Here is a 27,830-nt window from a genome sequence, read left to right on the forward strand (position 1 = left end):
CTACCTTGAAGAACAGTTTTCAACAGCAGCATTAGGAACAAGAAGCCCAACAATTCGTTTGCTATCCACAGTAGTAGTTTCTATGCGAACAACTCGTAGCCTCCTATGGCTTAGGCGGGCCTGTACATATTTGATCATCAATTTAGTTTTTTTTCGAGATATATATTTAAGTAATTTCTGAGGCCACTGCCAACAAAAAGATATCAAATAATCAGTCACCCTTGAAGTCATGAAGTATAATGGTCTAAACTAAACAACGGGACCAAGAGCCACCTTACAAAAAAAAACCTTTTCAAGCAGATATTAATAATTCATTTAGTTGAAAGTTCTTCTACAATGCAAACTCGATTGTGCGAACACTTTACTAAAATTTATATCAGAATCCAAGCCATCCATTACAATTTTGACAATGAAAAATCTCGAGATTGAAAAACTCAAACCAGCATATAAATAATAGGACAAAGTGACAAACCAATGCATGAGTTGATATTTTAGCATCAGCAATACAATATTTTCTCAATAAAATGTTTTAGTTTTTGTTTTTCATATATGCTGAAGAAATACCTGCTTAGAAAGGGCCTTTTCTATTGTTCCCCAAACAGGAAGAATGAGGCCACCCAATACATTTACTTCCTGTAGTCTTCTTCCACTGTACAGAAGCTGCCAATCTTACAATTGGGACCGTGCATGCACTTCCAAAAAAGGGAAAAGAGAAGTGGGTGTTAAACAGTTTAGAGTACGTGTGGATTACAATTTTTATCATCTCAGTTCTAATGCATCTTTCAGGTAATATAATACCATTCAGGCATCATACATGGCTATATACTGATCGATGGTGTTAGACAGTACAGATAATAACATCAAGGAAGAAAATACAATATATGTCTAAGTATATGACTAAGTTAAGAATAAATGACTATTGTCCAAGAAATTCACAACAAACAGCTCGAGTCAGTTCTATGTACGACAAATGTGTCAGGAATTCACAAGAGAGAGAGAGAGAGAGAGAGAGGAGAGAGAGAGAGAGAGAGAGAGAGAGAGAAGAGAGGAGAGGAGGAAGGAGGGAGAGAGGGAGAGAGAGAGAGAGAGAGGAGGAGAGAGAGAGGGGGAGAGAGAGAGGGGAGATGAGAGGGAGAGAGAGAGAGAGAGAGAGAGATAAAGAAAGTACAATAGCATATTAGTTGATCTTAGAAAAACATAGTATGTATGACTGCAATATTTGCTTAGTCTACTTCCTTAAACGATTTATTTATGAATCTGTAGTTAATACAGGTGTGGCAGTACTGTATGTGGCGGAAAAAATTGCAAAGAAAATGAGCAGAACAGAGAAGACGAGTGGAAAAAAATGCCCTCGTTTTTTATCATTTTTTTACTTCTGCAACCTCTCCCTTCCCTATCAACCTCTCTTCTATTTCGTTACTTACTCTCTCTCTCTCTGCGAGAAAGCGACCTCACTTCTCCCCTTGTTTTTCTCTCCCCTAAATTTGGCGTAGCACCCTTGCCTCTACCCGACAAACCACTAAGGCATTTTGGTGGTCATCCACCATGCTACGCTACCCGTCATTGACTACATACTTATGAATAGAGGAATGAAGAAATTGACAGTAAGAGAGGAGGAATGATATTATTCTTTAAATTTTATATAACCACTGGCTACAAACCTATATATAATAAATAAACTATTCCCTATGCAGTTTTAGCAAAACTGGTACCCTAATTAACCTGCAACAAGCAACACTAGATTTTTACCGTAAAGCCTCGAGAATTCAATATTTCATTTCAGTAACATTTGGTTTCATTGAAAACTAACAAACAGGAAATACCTTCTAAAGAAAATACCTGTTTAGATGAAACTTCATATTCCTCTTCCCAACCAGTTTGAGCCTTTTCTAAGGATAAAACTTTTCTGTATTTACTTTTCAATTCAGATAGAGGCATCTCCCTAAGGGATTGAAGGGAAACCATGATCAAAATACAAAAAAAAAATAAAATGAAATGCCCAACAAAGCCTAACTGCTAGAATACATACCGGTTTGATTCCCCAACAGGTGGACGGACTATCTTATACATACCCGAAGCAGAACTGGAACTGCGCGAGGGACAAAAATGAGGAAATACAAATCAATAAGAAGATCGAGTGAAGAACAGAAGGACTTAAGCAAATCAAGAAGATCATGTATGCCGCATGAGGTTACAACACCATGCCATGATCTGTATGTGATCATGTCTAACATTATAATGAATTAATACATTGAAAGCATGTAGTATATTCTCCTAAAATTCTCTTAAGCAAGTCAAATATCATGATGATATCGAAAAGTATATTGAGAAAAATGAACATCTTGAACTGGGCATCAGACGTTAGTAAAAACCAGTGCAGAAATCAAGTTTGATAAATGAATCTCCTAATTTAGTAACCAGAAAAAGGAAAACTAAGAAAGAATAAAGCAAACAAAAGGAAATTATGAGGCCAGCTATCTCTACTTTTTTGGAGTATCCAAGCACATGTGAACATAAATAATAAATATAAGCTCAGGTTTTTAATTTGGCAACCTAACTCAGCAGAGAGAAATGCTTGATAATTAGTTAATACAGTTAATATTCAATGAAATTGAATCTGAACTAAGGAAACAGGAATACATAATGAAAAACGATACCTTTCAAACGCTAAAATGAAATGACGTTTTCCCAACCATTCCCTCTTGGACTCATAGAAGCCATCATTGGCTGAGCCAAGCCCATCCTTCTGTTTTTCATTCAGCATGTTACTTGCTGACTGACATGTAAACAACAAGAAAGTCAGTATTTTCCGTTTGAGTAACGCACACTAGTTGGGTCAAACAGAAAAGAACAAGCACCTCCCACGTGATCCCCCGATCCAAGATGAATGTAAACAGAACAGTTGAAGCCGCAGTTAATTGATCAATGTGAACTGTCTGCATGTAACGAAAATTTCTCTAGTCCATATCAGCAATATAACAAAGACTAAAAGAACAAAGACGAGATTTTTTTTCTCTAATGAGAAAAAATGAAGGAGTACAGCTCAAAATATAGGAGTAGAATTGGTTCTAAACAAGGTGTAGAAAATAATTCTGATGTATTTCAAAGTAGTAAAAAGAGTATATGCAGTAATTCATTTAAATAGACTAGTCTAAACCAAATGGGGCTGATATATGGGCTGAGCGTACAATTATTATAAATAATAATTACAAATATACATTATTTACAACACAAGGAAACAATTTTGCACACATGAAATGAAAAGATCCTAAGATCAGCTCAAATATCAAAATGATATTTGGAGCAGTTTGATACAACGCAATTATAATTAACACTGAGGAAGGAATAAGGAAAGAAGTTGATAACATAAATATTGAGCAGACACAAGTTTAGCAAACAAACCTTTGGAGTCCCCTGTAGTTCTATAACATTAGCTTTCAAGTCAACTATTCCTGTGTCGAGGTTACCTTCAATGCGTGCATTCCGAACGAGAAGATCCAAGATGCTCACAAATAACTCAAATAGCCTGTTGATACAGTAGTATTTAGCATATTGAATTTAGTACTATAAATTAGAAGCATCAAGACATTCAATATACATAGGACACACCCGTTTTGAATATCAGGAGGTAGACCCAAAAGCCGGTTGAGGAATCGTCCAACTTCGTGCATATCTGAATCAATAATTCGACCAGATAACCTTCCAGGATCTTTACCGTTTCCTATAAAATAGAAATCACGTGTATAGTCAAAAGGTTAGGTAGTGCAATTTGGTATCACAACAATACTTCAACAATGAACTTAACCACTCCATTGAATGTTTAGTTGAGGGTAGTAATGAATTACCAAGAACTGTGTCCCTAACTATCCCAACAGATACAAGAGCAGCTTTTGCCTGCGTAATGAAATCTTGAATAGTATCTGGTCTCTCAGATGAACATCCTGGAGGAACAACAGGTAGAGAATCCTAGAAAACAGTTTGTCATTAGATGGATTTGAGCACTCTTTTCATATATATGGGGACGACTCTAGTAAGAACACTTGGTTACTTTGTGAAATGAAAACAATTACCCTTAACCACCAAATTTAAATCAATGCTCAGATTACATTTTAATGTCACAGAACTTTATTCCTTTCTCTGTTGCTTCGCCTTCGCCGCCCTTTTTCTTCACTCATGGTTCTTCGCAAAACAAATCCCAAGAGGCGGCTCAAAAAAAAACACTTTGCACAACAAAAATAGTCATGAATGATATACCAATGCACATCAAAACACACTCGAACACCAAAGCTCAATCCAGTGATTGTGGCAGTATCACTCACTGATGCCCATTAAGTAGTCAGTTATGCGTATACACACCAAAGCTCAATCCAGTGATTGTGGCAGTATCACTCACCGATGCCCATTAAGTAGTCAGTTATGCGTATACACACCAAAGCTCAATCCAGTGATTGTGGCAGTATCACTCACCGATGTCCATTAAGTAGTCAGTTTTACGTATACAGGATCTTTACTAGTAAAGATATAATTACTCTTAGGAATATGGGTTTGGCTTAACTCATCCTTACAAAAGCGACTTGTAGGTTGAGGATTATCCACACTTACAAACAAATGTTCTTGCCATATATTATCCGATGTGGAACTCTTAATACACCCTCTCACACCCAGGACTAGATATATGGAGCGTGAAAATAAATGGTGGCCCAACAAATCTTACACTAGGCTCTGATACCATTTTAAGAATGTGGGTTTGGCCTAACTCATCCCTACAAAATTGGCTTGTAGGGTGGGGATTGTCCCCACTTTTAAACACATGTTCAAACCATATATTATCCGATGTGACCCAACAAATCTTACACAAAGCTCTGATATCATCTTAAGAATGTGGGTTAGGCCTAACTCATCCTTACAAAACCGGCTTGTAGAGTGGGGATTTCCCCCACTTATAAACACATGTTCAGGCCATATATTGTCCGATGTGGGACTCTTAACGTATACTAATAGCCAACACTAGTTAATTAGCATTCAAATTCAACATAAATCCTCGCAGGATTAAAGAAAAGTTGGAATTTCACTATACTCAATTTTACGTCATTGTTATGCTTCTGGTGTTGACTAGTTGGCGTCATCTTGAAGGACCCTCACACAAGTAAATTAAATTGAATAAAAGAATAATTAATTGGTATGCTAATCACACCCAAACATTGGGTCTGGTCCAGCTTACTAGATTATACCAGTTTGCTATTGTAGAATTTGGGTGAAGTCGCCATTGTAGATGAGAAAAGGAAGAAGGTTCAGTCACATGATACTTTAATTTAAAATGTAATATGAGCCATTCATGCAAATCTAACAGTTAGATCAATTGTTCTCGTCTCTCACAATAACCAAGTATTCTCGCCGGAGTTGTCCCCTATATATTTGTATGTGTATGTGTGATTGTATGCCTCCCTATTTCAAAGAATAATATGAAACCTGCTCCATTATTCCTTTGTACATAATCACCAGAGCCCTCTTTCCATAAGCACTATCATAATTATAAGCACTTAATGAAGGCCCAGCCCTGTAAGACATAAAGGAAGTCAGGAACATAGACAAAGATGTAAAAGTTCACTGATCCAAACACATTGAAAATAAAAAAACAGGTAAATCCAACATGCCTGCGGTCGCCTTGAGTCAAAGCACCGAGAGATTCTAATCTCTTCGCAACAATTGATGCAAATCGTCGTTCTCCACCAAGATTAGTAAAGAGTATCCTGATGCATTTATGAGCATAGAGATCAGGTAAACTGGTGTAAACTGGCGGGATAATATCAACAAAAACTATTGCTGGAATCATTTCATATCCAGTCTAAGGAGATTACATCTTAACTTCTATAGAATTTATGAAACAGTGCATAGTATACACCAGAATATAGCATTTTGACAAAGCAGTATAACCTATTTTATCAATCTCGGATAGAAGCACTGCGCAGCCATCTCCAAAAATGGAATGGAAAAGGAGCAGGGAGCAGAACGGACGATATTTTAGTGACGTGGACACTAATACCGTTATTACTAATGAAAACATAATTGTTAAAAACTAAAATAAATTAATCAAAATTTATGAAGTATTCATATTTAGAAATAAAAGTCTAAAATAATCTTGCTATCCTTAAAAAGTTAAGGGTAATATCATATACGGATGACGTGCTGCTCAGTGCAGTGATGCTCTCCAATCTCATTATTGTAGTCGAACCAGCCGAGTCACCCATTTGTGACGGAACGGCACGGTCTGACGCAGTTTTCTTGGTTTTGCTGTTCCGTGCCGAGATAACGGCCGGGACCGCTGAGGTTAACAACTTATGTCTTGGGTTGAAACTTGAAACAATTGAAATTATCTGGTTACAGTAAGACAGTAGAATGGTGAAAAAGAGAGATATGAGACTCTCAATATTTCTATTAGATCAATGTATATCAAACACCGTAGTATCAATGTTTTGGACACACCTTTGACACTCATACTTCTTTAACATGTGTCACACACTACTCACTAACTCAGTGGGTGTCCAGTTAAAAAAAACTTTAAGATAGGGATCAAACAATTTTGTCCAACCATTGCTTAAGCCATTTTGAACTTATATGTCTGAAACTGAACACTTTGGTTTCGGGCGTCGGTTTTAAGTTAACTATTTTGCAGATAATGAAACCAGAGAGACAGCAAGTTAACAAATTAATTTAGTCAACATAAATAACAATATGAAAAGCAAGCAAACAGAGCGAATGCAATTCATTCTAATCAATAACCTGTATTCTGGTGCTGAAGCTTGATTTGATCTATGAGTTCTTCCAAACTGCTGAATTGCACGGTCAGCACTCCACGGAAGCTCTAGCGTTAAATGAACCCTTCTTTTCTGTTATGTAAAGATCACAGGGCATAAAATTGGGAGAAAAGGCAGACAAAAAAGAATAAAACAGAGCATAAGTTCAATCACAGAAGTTCTAAACCACACCAAATCATAAACATAGGACAGACAAGACAATGGTATCAGGGACAAAAACACTTTCAAGTCAGTTTGACATGCCTGATTTGCCGCTCTCCTATCTGCCTGCAAAGAAACACCAGCTGATCCAGCTTCAGAAATAATAGCAACAAACTTTTTTCCGTCCATAAAAAGCTGCTTTTCGTGCATGTTAACCATTTCCATGGTGACATCCTTTCTACACAGATACACAAAACTTGGCATAATGCGGCTACTATTAAATGCTGTTAAACAATAAGATATGGACACTACAACTTACGTATTACGAGCCTGATAAGTTACACCCTTTCCGGTAGGGCCCCTCACAAGCATGCCTCTCCTTCCTGTAATTTCTGCAACTTTGTCGGGCCCTCCTAGCTGTTTTATAAATAAAAATTTTAACCAGAAATGTGAGTAATTTTAATTCATAAACAAAACAGTAATAATCAGAAAAGGTACAACAAAAAGGACATGGCACTCTCACAAAATGATAACCAAATAATAAAAACTAGAACCTATGAGATTTAATGATACAACACAGCATGCTAATGCCTCTGAATGTTTTACAGAGTGTTAAGAGTCCCATATCGGACAATATATGGCATGAACATTTCCTTATAAGTGGGGGCAATCCTTACCCTACAAGCCGGTTTTGTAGGGTTGTGTTAGGCCCAACCACACTTCTTAACATGGTATCAGAGCCTCGTTTAAGATCCGGTGGGCCACCTTCTATGGTTTCCGCTATCGGACCACCCGCCATTTATTTCCACGCTCCAGTTGTCTAGTCCTGGGCGTGAGGGGGTGTGTTAAGAGTCCCACATCGGACAATATATGGCATGAACATGTCCTTATAAGTGGGGGCAATCCTCACCCTACAAGCCGGTTTTGTAGGGTTGTGTTAGGCCCAACCACACTTCTTAACACAGAGAAACACATAAAAAAATCATTAATATAACAACAAAAAGAAAGCTTAAAATAATTCTATCACTAATGATTATAGCCACAATTAAGATTATTCTCTCTACTACTTATTGTTGATATAATTTCCTAAATATTTCAAACAGAGGTCAAATTATTTATACAAGAACAAAACTGGAAGTTTCAAAACTCTAAACCAAACATTTTAGTTATTCCATGACAGCAATAATAGAGTAGCTTACTAATATGCCTTTGTTTTTATCTTTCTATTCTGTTATGCTGAGCTGTCAGCTTGTTAGTGGTGTGCTGTTAGTTTGTTATACGCCTCACACCTTTTCTGTTTTGTATCACATGGCTATATATAGTAGCCTCTTGTATTATTGTTAATCACTGAATACAATGAGAGTTTCTTTTCATTCTCTCTCTTTACCTAATTCTATCATGGTATCTTGAGCCTGAAATTTTTTTTCGATCCATGGAACCTCTTTTCCCTTCCTCTCAGGTGAAGCTATCTCACCTGATTTCTGTTAAGCTAGACGACAAAAACTTCAAACAGTGGAAGCAGCAGATTGATGGCGTCGTCCGTGGCCATCGTCTACAACGCTTCGTCACTGTTCCGGTGATTCCGCCACCGTCTCCCTCAGATCCTGCATCTCACAGTGCATTTCTTGAGTGGGAGCAACAGGATGCTCTCATCTGCACCTGGCTTCTCTCTACCATCTCCGACGCTCTTCTTCCCAAGCTAGTTGACTGCAAGCACGCGTGGCAGGTGTGGACAGAAGTTGATCGCTACTTTGATGTTCTTCTCTCCACCAAGGCGCGTCAACTTCGTTCGGAGCTCCGGCGACTTACGAAAGGTTCGCTAACGATTGCTGAGCTTATGACGCGTTCGCGTGAAATCAGTGAGTCACTAACCTCCATCGGCGATCTTGTTCCTCTTCGTAACCTAATTGAGATTGTTCTTGATTCGTTACCTGAGGAGTATGATTCCATTGTTGCCGCTGTTAATAGCAAAGATGACGTTAGCTCCTTGGAAGAATTGGAATCTTCCTTGCTTGCTCATGAGTCGCGATTGGAGAAGCATCGCAAAGCTGCGATTACTGAACCAGCGACGGCGACAGTCAACCTCACTCTGACTACCTCTTCTCCTGCTCCGGTCGCTTCTGATCAAGTCGTCTCAGAGGCCTTTCCTCAAGGAACGAGTCACGTTACTGCTAATGCTGATAGTCATTCTTATAGTGCTCGTGGTGGTCGTTCTGGTCGCGGTGGTGGTCGTTTTGGCCATGGTGGAGGTCGCTTTGGGAAATCACCGTGTCAGATCTGTCACAAACCTGGTCACGATGCCTCAGTGTGCTACTATCGTTATGCAAATTCTGGTGGTGCTAGTTATTCACATCAGCGCGCTCCTTTCAATCCGTTTCTTATGGCTCCTCGTGTTGTTTACCCTGTGCAACTTGCTTATGCTTCTCCTAGAGCTGCACCTCCTAGATCCTCTGCACCACAAGCTTTTTATGCAGGCACTGAAGCCAGCAGTGCAAACCAGTGGTGGTATCCTGACTCAGGGGCTTCTCATCATGTCACTCCTGATGCTTCTAATGTGTCTGACTCTTCCTCCGTGCCTGGAACTGAACAAGTCTTCATAGGTAACGGCCAAGGTTTGTCCATTAACTCTGTAGGATCTGTCTTTTTCCTTACCTCACAAACCTCACCTATCTCTCACACTTAGAAATCTCTTACATGTCCCTCACATCACCAAAAACCTTATGAGTGTGAGCAAATTTGCTCAAGATAATGTTGTTTTCTTTGAATTTCATCCTAAGTTTTGTGTTGACAAATCTCAGGCTACTTCTGAAGTCTTACTCAGTGGTCTTGTTGGTGCTAATGGCCTCTATAAATTCCCCAATCCAGCTGCTCCTCCAGTGTCCAAGTCTCCTTCCTCTTCTAGTTCTAGCCATAGTTATCCTACTACATACAATTGTAATACTTCCTATAGGACAGATTCTAGAGTTCTATATCTCAATGTACTGAATCTGTTTCCAATCATACTATAGATCATTTATCTCCTTGTAATGAATCTTACAATCATAATGTTACAAGCTCCTTTTTCAATCCCTCTCTGAATTCTGCTACTGTTAATACATTATCACCTTCTTCACATTCTAATACTGCTAACTCTATTGCATCAAATAAATATGTGCTTTGGCATACTAGGCTGGGACACCCCAACCATCATGCTCACTGAAATTTCTAAACTGTGTAATCTGTCTTTTCCATCTAAACCACCTGTTGAATTATGTCATGCTTGCTGCATTGGCAAGTCACATAGACTACATTCCTCCTTATCTACCACAGTTTACTCTCATCCTTTTGAGCTGGTTGTTTGTGATCTCTGGGGCCCTGCCCCTATGCAATCTTCCAGTGGTTATACCTATTTTCTTACATGTATTGATGCCTTTTCTAGGTTTGTTTGGGTCTTTCCTCTCAAACTTAAGTCTGACACCGTGATTCAATTCCTTCAGTTTAAGAAAATGGTTGAACTTCAGTTCAACTGTCCCATTAAATGTGTTCAAACTGATGGGGGAGGTGAATTCAGACCTCTCACCAAATATCTCACAGACCTAGGAATTGTTCACAGATTCACCTGTCCCCATACACATCACCAAAATGGCCTTGTTGAACGTAAACACAGGCACATTGTTGAAACTGGTCTTACCCTTCTTGCTCAGTCCACTCTTCCCTTAAAATTCTGGGATCATGCCTTTGTCACAGCTGCATATCTTATCAACAGAATTCCCACTCCTATTCTTGATAATGTCTCACCCTATTTTAAACTGCTTCACAAAAATCCTGACTATACTACTCTTAAAGTCTTTGGATGTGCATGCTACCCTTTCCTTCGTCCCTATAACTCTAACAAGCTTGACTTTAGGTCTCAATTGTGCATTTTCCTAGGGTACTCTACCTCTCACAAAGGCTACAAATGCCTTCAGATGGTCGCATCTTCATTTTCAAGGATGTTGTTTTCAATGAAGCAAACTTTCCTTATTCCACCTTATTTTCTTCCTCTAAATCTTCCTCTCTTCCTAACTCTGCATCATCTCTCTCTCCCTCTCCCAGTTTTCCTCCTGTTCCCTCTGCTCCCTCTACCCCTACTCTGTCTTCCTCAAATTCTGCTTTTCCACAACATAACAGTCCCACTGTACCTCATATTTCTCCCTTATCTTCTCCCTCTTCCTCTGCTGCCCCATCTAACACCTATTCTCTTTCTGGTCAGCAGTCCATTCCCCAACCCCTAACTGTCATTCCTATTATCTCTTCCCCTTCTCCCTCTCCTGCTCTTATTCTATCTGATCTAGCTGAAGCTAGCACCCTTTCTCCCTCTTCTTCACATTCCTCCTCCTCTGTTGGCCTTTCTCCCAGCCCTAGCCCTGTTTCCACTTCTGCTGCCACACCCTTACCTTTACCTTCAATTCATCCTCAAAACGTTCACCCTATGCAAACTAGAGCCAAAAGAGGAATCACCCTCCCTAGACTTCACCCTACTCTTCTTTTAGCCCACCTTGAACCTACATCTGTTGAGCAAGCCTTGGCTGCTCCTAACTGGTTTCAGGCCATGAAGGAAGAACATCAGGCACTGCTGGAAAAATCAGACCTGGACCTTGGTGAAAGCTCCTGCTGGAAGGAAGCCTATTGGCTGCAAATGGGTGTTTAGGATTAAGGAAAATCCTGATGGTTCCATAAATAGGTATAAAGCCAGGTTAGTGGTTAAGGGTTTCCATCAAAAGGCTGGCAGTGACTTTCAAGAGACTTTTTCTCCTGTTATTAAACTTGTTACTGTAAGAATTGTTCTTTCTATTGCTGTTACAAACAGGTGGCCATTGCAGCAGATTGATGTTAACAATGCCTTTCTCAATGGCATTCTTGAAGAAGAAGTTTTTATGCAACAGCCCCCTGGTTTTGAAGCTGCTGACAGAACTCTTGTTTGCAAGTTAAATAAGGCTATTTATGGTTTAAAACAGGCTCCTAGGGTCTTGTTTGATAAGCTCAAAAGTGCCTTAATTCATCTTGGTTTCTCTGCCAGTAGATGTGATCCTAGCCTGTTTTTGTTGCATCAAGGCAAACTTTAGATTCTAATTCTGGTTTATGTTGATGATATCATCATCACAGGCAATTCTGCTCCATTTATAGCTTCCTTGATCAAGCATCTCAATGATAAATTCTCTCTTAAGCAGCTGGGTCAGCTTGATTACTTTCTTGGGATTCAAGTGACTCACCTCTCCAATGGTTCTCTTCTCCTATCTCAGACTAAATATATTACAGACTTGCTTTCAAGGCTCAATATGCTAAATGCCAATGGCATGCCTACCCCTATGGTCTCTAGTAGCAAACTGTCCAAGATTGGGTCTGCAACTGTTGATGACCCTACTCAGTTTAGGTATGTGGTTGGTGCTCTTCAATATGCTACCTTAACTAGGCCTGAGATTTCTTTTTCAGTCAACAAGGTTTGTCAGTTTCTGTCTAATCCTTTAGAGGACCATTGGAAGGCTGTTAAACGAATTTTAAGATACCTCAGTGGTACTCTCCATCATGGCCTCCTTATTCAGTCAGCCCCTGTTCAGCAGCCAACGCAGTTGCTAGGGTTCTGTGATGCAGACTGGGCATCATACCCTGATGACCGACGATCCACTTCAGGGGCCTGTATATACCTTGGTCCTAATATTGTTTCTTGGTGGTCTAAGAAGCAACAGCTTGTTGCAAGGTCCAGTGCTGAAGCCGAATATCGAAGTATGGCTCAGCTAGCTGCTGAACTCATTTGGATTCAGTCCTTACTTAAGGAACTCCATTGTTCTTCTCAAGTTCCTAAGGTACTGTGTGATAACTTAAGCACAGTTACATTGGCTCACAATCCCATTCTCTACAACAGGACTAAGCATATGGAGCTTGATATCTTCTTCCTGCGGGAGAAGGTACTCAGTAAAAGTCTGACTGTTGTTCATGTACCAGCTCAAGACCAATGGGCTGACATTCTCACTAAGCCCCTCTCTGCTGCCAAGTTTGTTCCTCTTCATTCCAAGTTACGTGTGTGTGATAAAGCTGCTTTGACAAGTCTGCCATCAGCTTCTAAGGGGGACTAATAGAGTAGCTTACTAATATGCCTTTGTTTTTATCTTTCTATTCTGTTATGCTGAGCTGTCAGCTTGTTAGTGGTGTGCTGTTAGTTTGTTATACGCCTCACACCTTTTCTGTTTTGTATCACATGGCTATATATAGTAGCCTCTTGTATTATTGTTAATCACTGAATACAATGAGAGTTTCTTTTCATTCTCTCTCTTTACCTAATTCTATCAAGCAATTGTGATAGAGGAAAAGGTCAGCATTCGGCAAGCATCTTTATTTTCTTGCTCCCTTGCATCTATGTAGTTGTTTTCAAATAACCTCTAAACATTATAGTTAAACTGTATTTGAGTATTTAAGCAAACGATCTTCAAAGCAAGCAGGTAAAATCAAACATGGAATCACTACCTGGTCAGTAATATCATCCAAGGGGTTATTTGGAAGATCCAAAGAACGAATGATCTCTAATATTTTTGTCCTACGTTCCAAGGCTGCATCATATCTGCCATAATTTAATAAAGCAAACAGCACTTTATTATATAATTTTCCCTCTACTTTAGGTTCATGAAGATAATGTGTCTTGTAATCTCTTTTTTAATCAGTTATTCAACATAAAACGATAATTAAAACCATTAAAGTCAGACCCCAATAACTTAAGAAATGTTTAAATTGTATACCTCTTCTGGAGTTCGGCTATGTAGGCCTGCCTTGCTAGAAGATATTCATCTGTTTTTTCCTTACATAAATGGCATGACCACTCTTCAGGAACTATATCACCAATTGGTGGCATCAAGCATGTGGAATGGACTAATTTACCACAGCAGGAACACTGTAACATTTTTTTCCTTTCCTGCGGTGAAAAAACTATGTGACTACTACATCCATAGCATAACATCAAAATAATTCAAGAGATTCAAAACAAAACAAAAAAAGAAAAAATCGAAGAAAAACTACCTCCTCAGTGGTGCAAATTTCACATATCTGAAACTCCTCATCAGAGTCATTAGACTCAATGTCAGAATCACCTGCATCAAACCAGATGAATCTTGATGAAATTGAAAAATATCTTGATAAAATTCATACACTCATTTTCAAAGGTTTGGTAAGAGGATAATAGAAGTTTGGTGCAAAGTGTTGTTAAAGGGATAATGTGTTGTGGTTGAGGTTGTGGTTGGGAAAGAACCACAAAATCACCGAGGATTTCTCCTCGCCTCAGATTTGTCATGGTGCTACTGTTGCTTCCCTTTAGACTGTGTTCTTATTTTGACGGATTCACTATCCTCCACTATTGCAGCTTTTGTCTTCTATAAATTCTTATGGAAAAAAAGTAATAAGCTCTTGCAAAAAAAAATGTTATCACTTTTTTTCCATAGAATAAACAATTATTTACAGCAAGGTATTTAATTTGCATTTTTTACTATCTATCAGCATAGCAAGCCAAATGAGTAAATAAATGCTAATACATTATGAAATAGAAAGTGCGTCAAAGCATGCATTTGTGCATACAATGTAGTCCTCAAGGTTGTCAAACTCATAAATCCTGCCTAGGGCTATAAACCGCATACTGTACCATTGCATACTAATTAATTAATTAAATATAGTACAAATGGAAGTATATCTTGTTTTCCTCCTAATAACAAATAGTGGCTGAAAACATTTAAGTTCACATTACCACTGGAAACAGTAAACCCTGATTTCAATACATAATGGTCTTGTCATTCATGTTTTTTCTTGTTAGGACTTCAATCCTAGTATGCTTGTTATTTAGTACAGTAACTAATTTGTATGACATGTATTCTCATATCCCAGAAAAAAAGAGATCACAAGAAAAGCTTACAACAGTGTGTTTTAGTAGCCAGCGTATCTCCCTTTCCGGGAACCTCTAAGTTGGGGCTACGTAATTTAGGAAATATGGCTTCTCATCCATGTACCACAGAAGAAATTTTATTACAACTGTGAAGCTTGCAATGATGTATGGGACTAACTGTTGGGAACCAAAGTGTGATAAGGCTCCATTTTTGTTTTTTGTTATTGGCCACTCATCTAAGTAAATTGGGTGGCTAGGATGGTACTGGTGCGCTAATGCTTGATTAATTGAAATATAATCTCAGCAATAGAGTTATCAATGTTATGAGGTGAAATTGAAGTGTGAGGACCACATACTAACTACTTTTTTCTAGAATGAATTGCTGAAGCAATGGTAGTTCAGTGGGTTAAAAGCAAGATGAAGACTAAAATATATAAATAAACAAAAAGAAAGTTCTCATATCTAAATGGTTTTTTTCTGAACACTTGACATTCGAAATATAGCAGTAGCACAGTGGCTTCATTGTTCAGTTTAGGTGACCCAACAAGAGAGATGAGGCTTGGATGTAGATATTTGGAAAAATAGCTTCATAACATATGCAACTAAAGCAAAAAAAGGAAAAAGGCTGTGTATACAAAAGATTCATCAACTTTGCTTGGAGACTCACTTTCAGATTCTTCGTCAGTTTCTGCATCACTAGGAGGTTGCCACTTGGCTACTTTTCTGACCCTTCCTTTTAATGAAACACCAGGGGTTGCAGAGTGCCTCTTCCTTTGGAGCTCCTTAACACCATCCTCTCCTATAATGTAAAAGAAAAAAACTATAAACTAAGTGCACAATAAACAAATGAAAATCATTTGGCAAAAAAATCTTAAACCTGGGAGGAGTTCAGGTTTCTCTGGTAATGGATAATTTTCTTCCACAAATTTAAGCAGCAATTCTCGAGGTCCAGAAACAAAGTCATCAAGTTCAGAACCCTTTACAAAAAATAAAACAAGTGAGAAAATTGAATTGTAGAAAAGCAATTGTTTACATGGAATTGAATACATAATCCAAATACACACATATTTTGTCACAGCTTCCTCCGTCCTTGCTTCACCAGTACTCTGAAGACCAATGACTACACATTTTTCATCTACTAATGCTTGCTTTGCTAGTCTTACAGTAGCAGGGACTTTAGCAGACATACACATGTGTCTAAAGAAACGCTACAGAGTTAAGAACATATTTAGTATACAGACAAATGACACATCAAAATAGAGATTCTGCCTGCAGGTACTAACTATAAATTAATACCTGGTGGCTTGCCCAGTACAATCGCCATAGTTGACTAGTGTTAGGTTTATCATTTAGGAAAGCACTAGCTGACAGCAATTCTACTCGTAATTCTGCCCAAAATTCTGCTGCCTTTTTATACATGTCCTAAGTAGTTTGATATGAACAATAAGGTCATCAGGTGAAAATATTTACCTCAACGGATAAATAAGCAAAACATCAATGTCATGATATCATATATGACATGGATAATACATGTTACAAATTTACAATTATATGAAAACAAAAGTTGACCAGTATGCAGCCAGGAGACGTCTCTAGTTTTCTACAATACCAACCCCTTTCTTACCATACATAGAGTGAACCAAAAGGCATTGAAATATACAAAATAGAATGGAAAAATATATTCCTAATCTGATACTTCCAATAATACATCCACAATCGTCTAAATATAATGCAGGTAATTTGTATATTAATCAATAAAATTGAAATTGGCAAATGAAAATCAATGAAACACAAACCAGATGTGGAGGGAGGGGGGAGCCAATTACAACACATCACAAAACTAACAGACAGTTGAAACTGGTTGATGGGATTCCTTTTTCTTAACCTTCTGCTCTACGGTTATTATTTTCAGATGCCAGTCAACCAGACAATATTTACCAGATAATCTCCATTATTTCTTTTGTAGAGCACTTAAGTTACAGCTTTATTAAATAAAGATAACATTAGTTAACAAGTTAGTATCCCATACCATCATTTTATCTTCTAATGGTGCTTCAATAACTTCAAACTCAGCACCCTCATAACTAAGTGTCCGGCATAAATACATCCCCCTACAATGAGAAAAGTGAAGCAAGACAATATTTTTTCATAAACATACATTCTTAAGTCTAAATGTTCATGTATACGTGAAAATATTATAACCTTGCTTTCATGTCCATGGCAACTAATTCTAGAGCTCCAACACCCCCTCTGTCAAGAGCACCTGGATGTATAAATTCAAATAGTTAATTTAAATTTACGCATTAAGGGGATGGGCCTGTGAGGAAAACATATTCAGAAAGAAAAGTATATAAGAAATTCTATTATGTAGCTATAGTAAGTAGAAATGTAAAAAATTGTAAAATATTAGTTATCTATCAATACATTCATAAATGCTTTTAAAGTTATAATACCGGTCAAAAAATTGAAATATGGTAAGTTGAAATATAAAAAATTCTAAAACATTTTATATTATGTAGCTATGGTAAGTTGAAATAAAAAAAATTGTAAAATTAATATTAGTTATCTATCAATAGATTTGTAAATGCTTTTGAAGTTATAATACAGGTCAAAAATGGTTATATTAAAACAGCAGTATGTTCATGAAGAAAAATACATAGTGGAGGAGCATAAGTACTTGCCAAACATTGCAGCAGCAAGTATTGTAAAAGAAGTGCAAAAATTAATTTATCCAAGAAAAATATCTAAAGTAGATCAATAACAAAAAAAGGAAATGGTACCCAAAAATTCACGGAACTCAGAGAAAGAAGTTCCATCTCCCCAAAGACCAAGTCTAACCATATAACCCATATTGCGGGGTTCAGATGCACCAGTTGCTGAGCAATAAACAACACGAGCTTCAGGTAGTCGATCCTGTAAAATTAAATCGCAATAACTGAAATCATGCTTTCAACGCCAAATTTTGCAAAGTAATTTGACTTCAAAAAATAATGACAGAGAGCAATAGACACTTGGGTACCAGCCAAAAAAATACACATTATAAGTAGTTAAAAAACCTGCAGTAAGTGTACAGGCACAGGTACTGTTGACACGGTTGAGCGGATAGAGAAGCGATTACAGGTGCTTTACTATGCACACTGCTTTGCACCAGCATAATATTTATTTATATTAGTATACACACTTACATCATATTTTAAAAAGAATCCAATCAAATTCCTTATGCGACACTTATTTAATGTGCATAGCATTTGCATTTAGGAAATGTTTTTGGTTGAAGATATTAGTTTCACAAGGGTTCAGTCTTATATATAGGATTAAATAGTTTCCCATATTTTAAACTAAGTATTTGAAGTCAGTTTTTATGATTCCAGTGAAGATGATTTCCAGTATTGCTATTAATATTATATCAAAAAGATGATATATTGCAGCTTAATAATGAGGTGACTGCAAGAGACTTTAGGTGATAATAAAACTTGAAACAATATGTGTAACTAGATAATAAGGATGAGTTTGACACCTAAATGAGTTCATAGATTGTGTTCGGAAACGCAGTGGGAACCCTTTCAATGTATGGTAGCCCAACACGTCAACATGTAGCTTTTGTTAACTGTGAGATTCCACCATGAAAAGTGTCTTCCAAACATATGTTGAGTTTGAAATTTTAAAATTGTTGTTGCTCCTAATGTTATTTAACAATTTATTGTAGTGAAATTGCAGGTAATGGGTACGGATACGAGTAGTTAGCAACTCCGCGGGTATAGATAATGAAATTGTTAATCGCGCAGATACGCGTACTTTTTCTAACTGTGATTATGGGAATAGGTACTATAGTATACTGCCTTGCAAAATAAGCTAAAAAATAGTATATAATCGTTCATAACTAATTCTTGTTTCAAAACACAGACAAAAAATATAATAACCAAGCCTTATCTCACTAGGTGAGGTCAGCTACATGGATTCAGACAATGATATAATCTCTAAACAAACTAAACTGACAACTACTCATTTTCTATATGACCTTTTGTAGTTGGAGTAGGGGAAGGAATGTTTGAGAGCAACATCCCATCAAAACTTGCAATTTTAACAACTAAAAAGATATCACTACTGCTATCTTACAGATCAACCACCCAAATATTTTTAGTACTGTAAAAGCTATTATCTTCTTGTCTACTAACAATTATATCAAATATTTTTAGTACTGTAAAAGCTATTATCTTCTTGTCTACTAACAATTAGATTAAATAGTCCCATGTTTGGGAACTATATTTTCAGTCATAAAATAATATTCCTTGTTTCAAAATAAGTTCATAAGTTTGGATCGAAATTCAATCTGAATTGCATCATTAGGCCCAACCTTCAACAAACACTATCAAATTTGCACTCTACCCAGCAAAAGACTTTAAACTTCTGTAAAATTAAGTGGATCAAAACTAAATTGTTCATATAGCCTAGTTTAAATAATTGTCCATTTATTTTTGTTATCTAGTAATTGAATGGTCCAATATTAAAAATCTAAAGAAATAAAGTTCACCCCAATTTTTCAAAAACTAGTCAGTTTTTTCAAAAAGAAAACTTAGATTCCATGCATTTTGGATAGTAGGACTTCGGTTTTTATTTATTATAGTCGACATGCTCTCTAAAAGGGAAGCACAGAAGGAAGGGAGTCCTAAGATGGGGGACACTAGTGGAGATGTCTGGGATAGCTTTGATGGGGCTGGAAGTCATAAAGTGGCATCATTGTCTTATAATGGACGAAACATACAAGCTGCCCAATTTACGGATGATGATCAAGACGGGGATGAAATGGATACCATTCCAATTTCTTAGTTTGTATCTGATTCTCGCGCCAAATACTGGAGTACAAATATACAAGCACTGCAACTCAAATTAGTTCATGGAGGTTAATCTTACACAGATGTTTCAATTAGATTAAATCACTTCAAAAATTTGTTGTTACAAAATTAATTTTGAGAATCTTTGTTTTGCCCCTGAACCTACAAGTTGCATCTATTAGGCAAAGCTAAAACCAGGTCCTTGTATCTAATCTTTCTTTCTGATATGATATCTATGGCTCTCTCAACTGTTCATTTAATTTTATCTTTTGAAAATATCGTCCTAAGAAATAACAAAGAATGACGATTAAGAGAGAAACCAAATCATCCGAAAAGTAAACAAAAATATAACTTTCTCAAGATTGACACCCACCTCAATATAAAATTAAAGTAAAAAAATTATTAAAAAAGGACAAATAATATCAAAAACCTTCATTCACTGTTCCAAGAGATTGAAAATTAAGAACCGAACCTGAATTTCAAGCACTGCTTCTCCAGTGCGTGTTGGCTGACTACCAGCTTCAGGGACCAAATTTTTTGCTTTGTGACACTACAATGAATCACCAAACCTTAGTAACAAAAAGTAATGGAATAAAATTGAATCCAAGAAGCAATTGAACGATTAATGTTATCCTTCAAAACAAAAATTGGAAATAATAATTTGTACAAGAAAATGTTTGCATACCTCGTCAAAAATTACAAGGCCATCAAACCCTGGTCCACACCACTGCACAAGCTGCTGAAGACGAGAACGACCTTTCTCTGAAGATGCTATAAGGCTATTGTATGTCAAGAAGACAACTCCCTCCCTGATCCCAACAGACTTTGAATCAAGCTTAGAATAAGGTAGTTTGTTCAAAGCATGCACTGGATTAAAGGGGAGGGAAAAAGGAAGAAGTTTGAACTTATCAGAACATTGTTTGTAATATAGATGAAATAATTAATTACAGGAACTTTTTACATTAAATTTTGATAAACACAAACACCTGAAATGGGCTAAAGATGAAATTTCTCCCATGATGATAAACAAACAGAAAATTTTCATTCTTTGGATAAAAGAAGCATAATTAGAGTTGAGAAGGCAGAAAAGATGATGATGATGACGAAGAAGAAGACAAGTATAATAACCAAGTCTTATTCCACTAAGTGGAGTCGGCTACATGGGTTAACTTCCGCCATAATTTTCTTCCCAGGATTGTGCCTCTATCCAAATCTCTTACCACAAGATCTTTTTCTAATAACTTCTCTTATAGTTTTTATAGGTTTTCCTCTACCCCTAACTGTTTGACTCCTCTCCATCTGATCTAGTCCTTACTACAAAATCTACAAGTCTTCTCTTTGCATGCTCAAACCACCAAGTATATTTTTCACCATTTTTTCTGCTATATGTGTTATATTATACTAACATTCTCTAATATTGTCATTTATAATCCAGTCTTACCACACCCCCAACACAACATCCTCATCTCTACTACACTTACTTTATTCTCGTGTTGATTCTTAACCGTCCACAACATTTTGTTTCGTACAACATCGCATGTTCTACCCCAATCCAATATAAAAATTCCCTTCAGCTTTAGCGATACCTTTGTGTCACATAAAATCCCTGAAACCCTCTTTCATTTCAGCCACCCCGCATGAATTCGATGGTTTACATTCCCTTATATTTCTTCATCGTTTTGTAATACGGGCCTAAGATGTTTAAACCGCGTGACTTGTGGGATGATATGGCCTCCAACTTTCACCTCTAGGTTAGAAACTTACTTTTGCTTAACTTACATTCCATATACTTCGTCTTATTTCTTCTTATGCGAAAATCATCCGTTTTTAAAATTCATCTCCAACCTCTACTTTAAATCCTACTTCGACTCTCCAAGTATGATTATATCATCTGCAAAAAGCATGCATCTCAGTGCTAGCTCTTGGATGTGTTTCGTAAGTACATCCAAAATTAAAGTACAAAGGTAGGAAGCTCAGGGTTGAACCTTGATGCAAACCTAAAGGAGAAATCGTTCGTCTCGCCACCCTCTCAACTCTGAGTCCGCACACTAGTCGATATCCCTTCATACATATCTTGGATAGCTCGAATATTTGTAATCCTAACCTCTTTCTTCTCTAGGGCTTTCTATAAAATCTCTCTAGGCACTTTATCATATGCCTTCTCCAAATCAATAAAAATTAAGTGTAAGCCTTGTTGGTTCATCCGATACTGCTCCATTACACATCGTAGTACATAGATTGCTTCCTTGGTTGACTTCTCATGCATAAAACCAAATTGATTCTCAGCGAGTTGAGTATCTTTTCTTAGTCTCCGTTCAATCACTCTTTCCCATAACTTCATGATATCTTCATGATATGACTCATAAGTTTAATCTCCATATAATTTGCACAATTTTGTATAAACCTCCTTGTTCTTATAAAGTAAAACTAAAGTGCTTCTTCTCCATTCATCTGGCAGTAATCCGTTTCATCCGACAGTAATCCGTGATAATGATGTATGAGGCTAGTTCATATTATTAGAGAAATGTGTGTGTGTGTGTGTGTGAGAGAGAGAGAGAGAGAGAGAGAGAGAGTTTGTAACTGAATTCTCTAACTGAATGAGTTACAAGATATTAGTATATATAGTGGCTGCAGTGACTGACACGTGTCACTGCCAGTACAGCTATGCTTAAACTAATATCTAAACTTGTTCTAAGCTATTCATAAACTGATGACTAGGTATTGACTCTTACATATATCCAATACACAACAGCAAGGGATGAAGGAGGTATGACAAGTAAAAATAAAAAACTAGCCATTTAAGACCAATGATGTAACAAGGCTAGTGGAGTAATAAGAATCATACTGTTTTTAGCAATGTTGATCTTATTGAGAACCACTGTAAAAGTAAACATACATACTCAAAAATAAACTAATACACATTTAAAGAGATCATCAAACATTCACACTTAATAGTTAAGAACCTAAAGTATAGAATAATAAAACTTCTGCAGAGAAAAAGAGTAAAACAAAACTGAACTAAAATTAGGAAGAGCAGAACGATTATTGTGAGCAAGAACATAACATTACTCATTGAAATGTATACCCTTAAGCTTTGTTTGGGAGTTTGGAGGAGAAGGGAATGGAGGACTTTAAATAATAGGAAGGATTGAGTGAAAATAATAGAAGGATTTTGGTTGGGAGGATTTTGAAGGGTTTGTTTTTATTCATGACATAAAAATAAAATAAAAACCTAATTTGGGAGAACTAAAAAATTGTATTAGATGAGATGAGGGTTTTGGGGGAATGGCTTCAGTAACTTTACTGTTGTCATATCTTTGTAACTTTAGTTAATATAATGAATGATAGATTAATTTAAATTAAATTGATGTAAGAGAATAATTTTTTAACTTAAGTTACCAAAGTTATGTTATATGAAAGTCACTGAAACCCTATCCAGGTTTTGAAGGGCTTGAACAAATTGTTCAAATACAATTTTTATTGCTATACTATTCCAAAAATTAAAAATATGTTAACGACAAGTACTATTTTATTTTTTATCATTCTAACCAAAATCTTTTTTTCAAAAAATGTTAAAAATTTCTCAATATTTTTTTTAAAAATCATTTTTCGAAGCCCTTCCTTCCCTCCCCTCCAAAGCCCCAAACAAAGCCTTACAAAAAAACAACAGTTAATAGAAACGAATTTAAGGAACTTATCCCCAAAATTCTAATGGCGTCTGCTATAGCACGGTTTGGGGCCGCAATTAGCGGCTGCTACAATCGCTATTGTTGACAGCGGCTTGCTGACAAATAGCATTGCTTCGAACCCTAGCGCCGCTATAGTGTGCTATTGACAACATAGTCCAAAATCCTAGTTCGATATGTGATATTAAAAACTACTTCATAAAATATCCATACAAGTCCTAAAATTTGAAAAGTGGAAAATAGGAGGAACCCCATAGTGAGAAAGATTTTTGCACCTAATATGTATTTAACGAGTGTGTAAGTGTAACAGGTAAGGACATAACCACAGTGGGTAAGTGTGCAACACAACTTTATACATATATAATATCACCGAAGGAATACCTATTTTTGCACCTAATAGTGTGTAACAGGTAAGGACATAACCACAGTGGGTAAGTGTGCAACACAACTTTATACATATAATATCACCAAAGGAAATACCTTCAATGCATGTTGCACCTGCATCATCCAAGTCTCTTCTAGCATCAAACTTCAAGTCTGAACCAATAGAAATCCACCTGTGTAAGATCGTTGAAAACATGACAGAGCATCAAAACAAGTAAACTCTAAGAGTATAGTCAGGCATCGAGTTCAAATTACAAACACACATGGGCATATGGTTTGGTTAATGTGTTCGAATTTGCATTGAAAGCATGAATTTGCTTTTAACTCAAATTCTAATAACATGCAAGTATCATTGGATGCAGAGACAGTGTGAACTAAACTTACAATGCTTTTGTCCTTCCATGGTGCCAGTTCTCCCAAATTAGACCTGCAATTGTTCGACCTTTACCTACACCAGCTCCATCTCCAATAAAGAATCCTGCCCTAGCTCCACCAGGGAGGTGCTGAAGGTGTCTCTGTAAAAAACATTACATTAAACACGAGAAAGGCAAAGTAAATCAAAATTATATACTGTTCATTATGTCAAAGAAGAAACCTGACAAGCATAGACCAAGGTCTCAATTTGCAAACATGATAAAGCCTTTGAACTTTCCAAAATATCTTTAGACTTTGGATCATAGGTAGGATCCGGTGGCTGCACTGCAGCCAATGAAGATGTCTCCACAACAGGATCTGGGTGTGGAGGTCCAATCGATACTTTTGGTGGTCGCTGCATAAGGAGACAATTTAATATCACAATAGTTTGCTTGCGTAACTTGAAATAACAAATGAATTGTTGATAACAAACTTCTAGCATACAATGCTGGAAAAGCAATTAGTAACTTACATAATCTGTAAATGTTTCTCCGGCCATGCCACCTTCATCTTCATCCCTCTCCACTTCAACAGCAACCTGATTTAATTCCATGCAGGATAAAAGTAAAAATAAAAGCATAAGGCTAGTTAAATATATAAACCTTTTTCAAATAACTATTAGAAAACCAATAAAATAATAAAAGCAGGGAAATATCAATAAACAGCTAGACATAATTTAACAAAGTATCAAAAGGTAGAGAGTAGGCCATCCAATCTCTTTTGCCTGTAGGGGGTTTTATATTCACAAATATATTTTATTATTCAAAAACAAAAACAAAAAACTTCAGAGGCAAAAAAAAAACACCTATACATCCATTTGGTCGAACAAAACTATAGAATCAAGAATTCTACCATGTACACAGAAAAAGAAAAAATATCAATTCAAAAGAGCAACCAATTCCCTAGGCAGGCCCAATCTACAAATGTACAAGTATAAAGTTAAAATAACCATCAAAAGAATGCTTGTAGCAATGAAAGTCTTTTTTTACTAATTTTGTGGGACAAGCTTGTTTCTTAACCTCATATTTTAGTCTATTGATGATAATTGTACTGGACCAGCAGGCTGCACACAAATTCTTATCTCACTTTCTGATATATTCAGGTCCTTCCTTTAAAGCACAGGGCCTGAACATCAAACATCATGATTCATGACAATCTCAATCCTATACAAATTATTTGGGTTCTTTTTAATTGAGTAGGTTAAAATTCAGAGAGTATAAAACAGAGAATAAGAAGAAAAAATATATTCTCAATCGATGTTTTGTCCAGAGTGAAAGATAAGTACACTATAATATTCACCCTTTACTTCTGTTGCACCATGCAAACATGAAGTTATTTGCATTCAAGATCTTCCACTTTCCACCTAGCCAACTGCCAACCAAGGTTTGGATAGAGAATACTTGTGGAAAAGGGATGGAAACGTAAACTTGTGTATCTAATCTAAATTGAGAAATTATAAAAGTTGCTTCCATTTTATAAAATCCTCATGTAAGGAAACAAATGTCTAATCAAAATAAAAATTCACACTCCTTTCCCTTTACCGGCAAACCCTTCCATCCAAAGGATAAGAGATCAAAGACAAAAAGGCTGGTTTTGCCATGTGAACAATTGATTTTTACAGACTAAGGGCCACTTAATTGCAAAAAAATATAAATAAATAAGACCCTTAAACAATCTCACTTCTTTAAGGAATAACTCCTATTCCAAGTTCACAATGCATGAAACTTCTATTAATAGCAGTTCTGCACCCATCAAAGCCAACTATACATTCTTATCCTAAAATGACAACAAAAAACCGTGCATGAAATGGACGAAGAGGGAAGCAAAACGGCAACGTAGAAACCAATTGTCAGTACCTTAACAAGTTAACTTACATTCCCCCACAGCATTAATTCCCTCTTCTCTCATTGATAAACTACTTTCTCTTAATCTCGAAAAACAAACATATCAAGCTTGTTTCCCAATTCTTATTAACACATTCACCTTATCAACTATCAAACATATTTTCCTTTTTTATTTCAATGCTTATTCATCCTTAGATAAGAATGACATATGAGTTCCTCCATATAAACTAGATCTTAAAAGTAGAAAACAACTCAAATGCAAATTTGAAGTGAAAGCAACAATCTATCATTACAACTCAATCTCAATGAAGTGTACTCATAATGACACACTAAATTACTGTATTTCCATCATTGTCAATCAAAAATGCTAGATGAAATCAATTACATACAGAAATCAGAATCGCATTATTCAAGTGTACACACAGTAAAGCAGTGACACGAGCAACTTGATAATTCCAAAATTGGAGTAACCAAAGCAAACCTCGTTAACTTCTTCAAGCGGAGGCGGAGGCAAGAATTGTTTAATCTTAGAGAGATCGACGGCGAGGTCAACTTTACATTGAGGACAAGAGAACCGCGAGAGGCCATGAGGAACATTGAGGATTGCCTTACAGGAAGCGCAAGGAAGCTGGATCTTAGTAGGATCAATTCCGTGAGCAGGCAAATTCTGTGAAGGAGGAGTTAACGGCAATGTTGACGGTGCCGTTTGGTGGACCCTAGCCATGAGTTCCGGCGGAAGCATCTGCGGCATTCGGCAGGTCGGGCAAGCGAATTCGGTCAGCCCGGGCGCTACGGTCAAGATCATGCGGCAACCGGCACAGCGGACACGAACGCCGCCGTCGGAAGGTTGTGACGGTGGAGCGGTTGATGGGGGAGGTGGTGGTAGAGGCGGAGGAGGAGATGGTACCGATGGTTGGGTCATTTTATTGTTCCTTTCGGGCGAGAAAGCGCGAAAGGGAATGGAACGTTTAATTTGTTTGTTATGCTTGTAACTTGTTTCTTTCTTCTGCCTGTGTTTGGTGCCCCCTCTCTCGGAAATGAGCCCGACGGAATGGTTTGTATGGTGGGAGGATGGAGTGTGTGAGATTGAGGATTAGGGAAGTTGGGCTCAATTCTTTCCCAAGCTGGAAAATTGGCACGTGACAAACATTGTGGGTGTATATTTTTATTTTTATTTAAATGTTTCTTTTTCTGATGGTTTTATCATTAAAAAATAGGATACAATAGGAAGTAGACTCCACCGCTGTTATCACTTGAGGATATCCCATCCTCCATCGGAATGGGAGAGTCAATAGAGTCGTTGTCCTCATCGGAGTTGTCATCGTCACTGTAAAATTGTTTTACACTATCAATTAAATATTATCACTAATCCATTATATATGTAAGTTTCAAGTTAATAATATGATATGGATCGGTGATGAATTCCTATTTGATAATAATGTGAGACTATTTTACACTATAAATGCATAACTATTAAACTCTTTAACATTTATCCCCCTATTTTGAAATTTAATTTTTTGAACTTTTATTTCACGATTCTTAGAATTTTTTTTGGTTCACCTCTACTCCACTTTGGTACATATAAATTTTTATTTAACGTGACATTGTCATTTTTTTGTCGTGTAACCTAGTGACTTGAGTTCATCCTTTAAAGATGAATAAATTGGATATCGCATGTTCGAACTCGTAACCCTGCACCTGATGTCACTTTTCACTATAGTGTCAAGTAAGTAATAATGGTCATTTTTCACTTTAAAAAAATAAAATAATTTGTTGAATTTTTAATATAAACTAATATGATTTTATTAAATATTATTTAAATATTCATCCATGTT

General features: G+C 36.8%; 1 pseudogene; it reads right to left on the bottom strand.

The window, feature by feature from the left end:
• Positions 1 to 27,156, bottom strand: LOC131617048 (protein FORGETTER 1-like; annotated as a pseudogene).
• Between the last annotated feature and the right edge of the window lie 674 nt (positions 27,157 to 27,830).

The sequence above is a fragment of the Vicia villosa genome, linkage group LG7 (genome assembly GCF_029867415.1).
Source record: "Vicia villosa cultivar HV-30 ecotype Madison, WI linkage group LG7, Vvil1.0, whole genome shotgun sequence".
Classification (NCBI taxonomy): domain Eukaryota; kingdom Viridiplantae; phylum Streptophyta; class Magnoliopsida; order Fabales; family Fabaceae; genus Vicia; species Vicia villosa.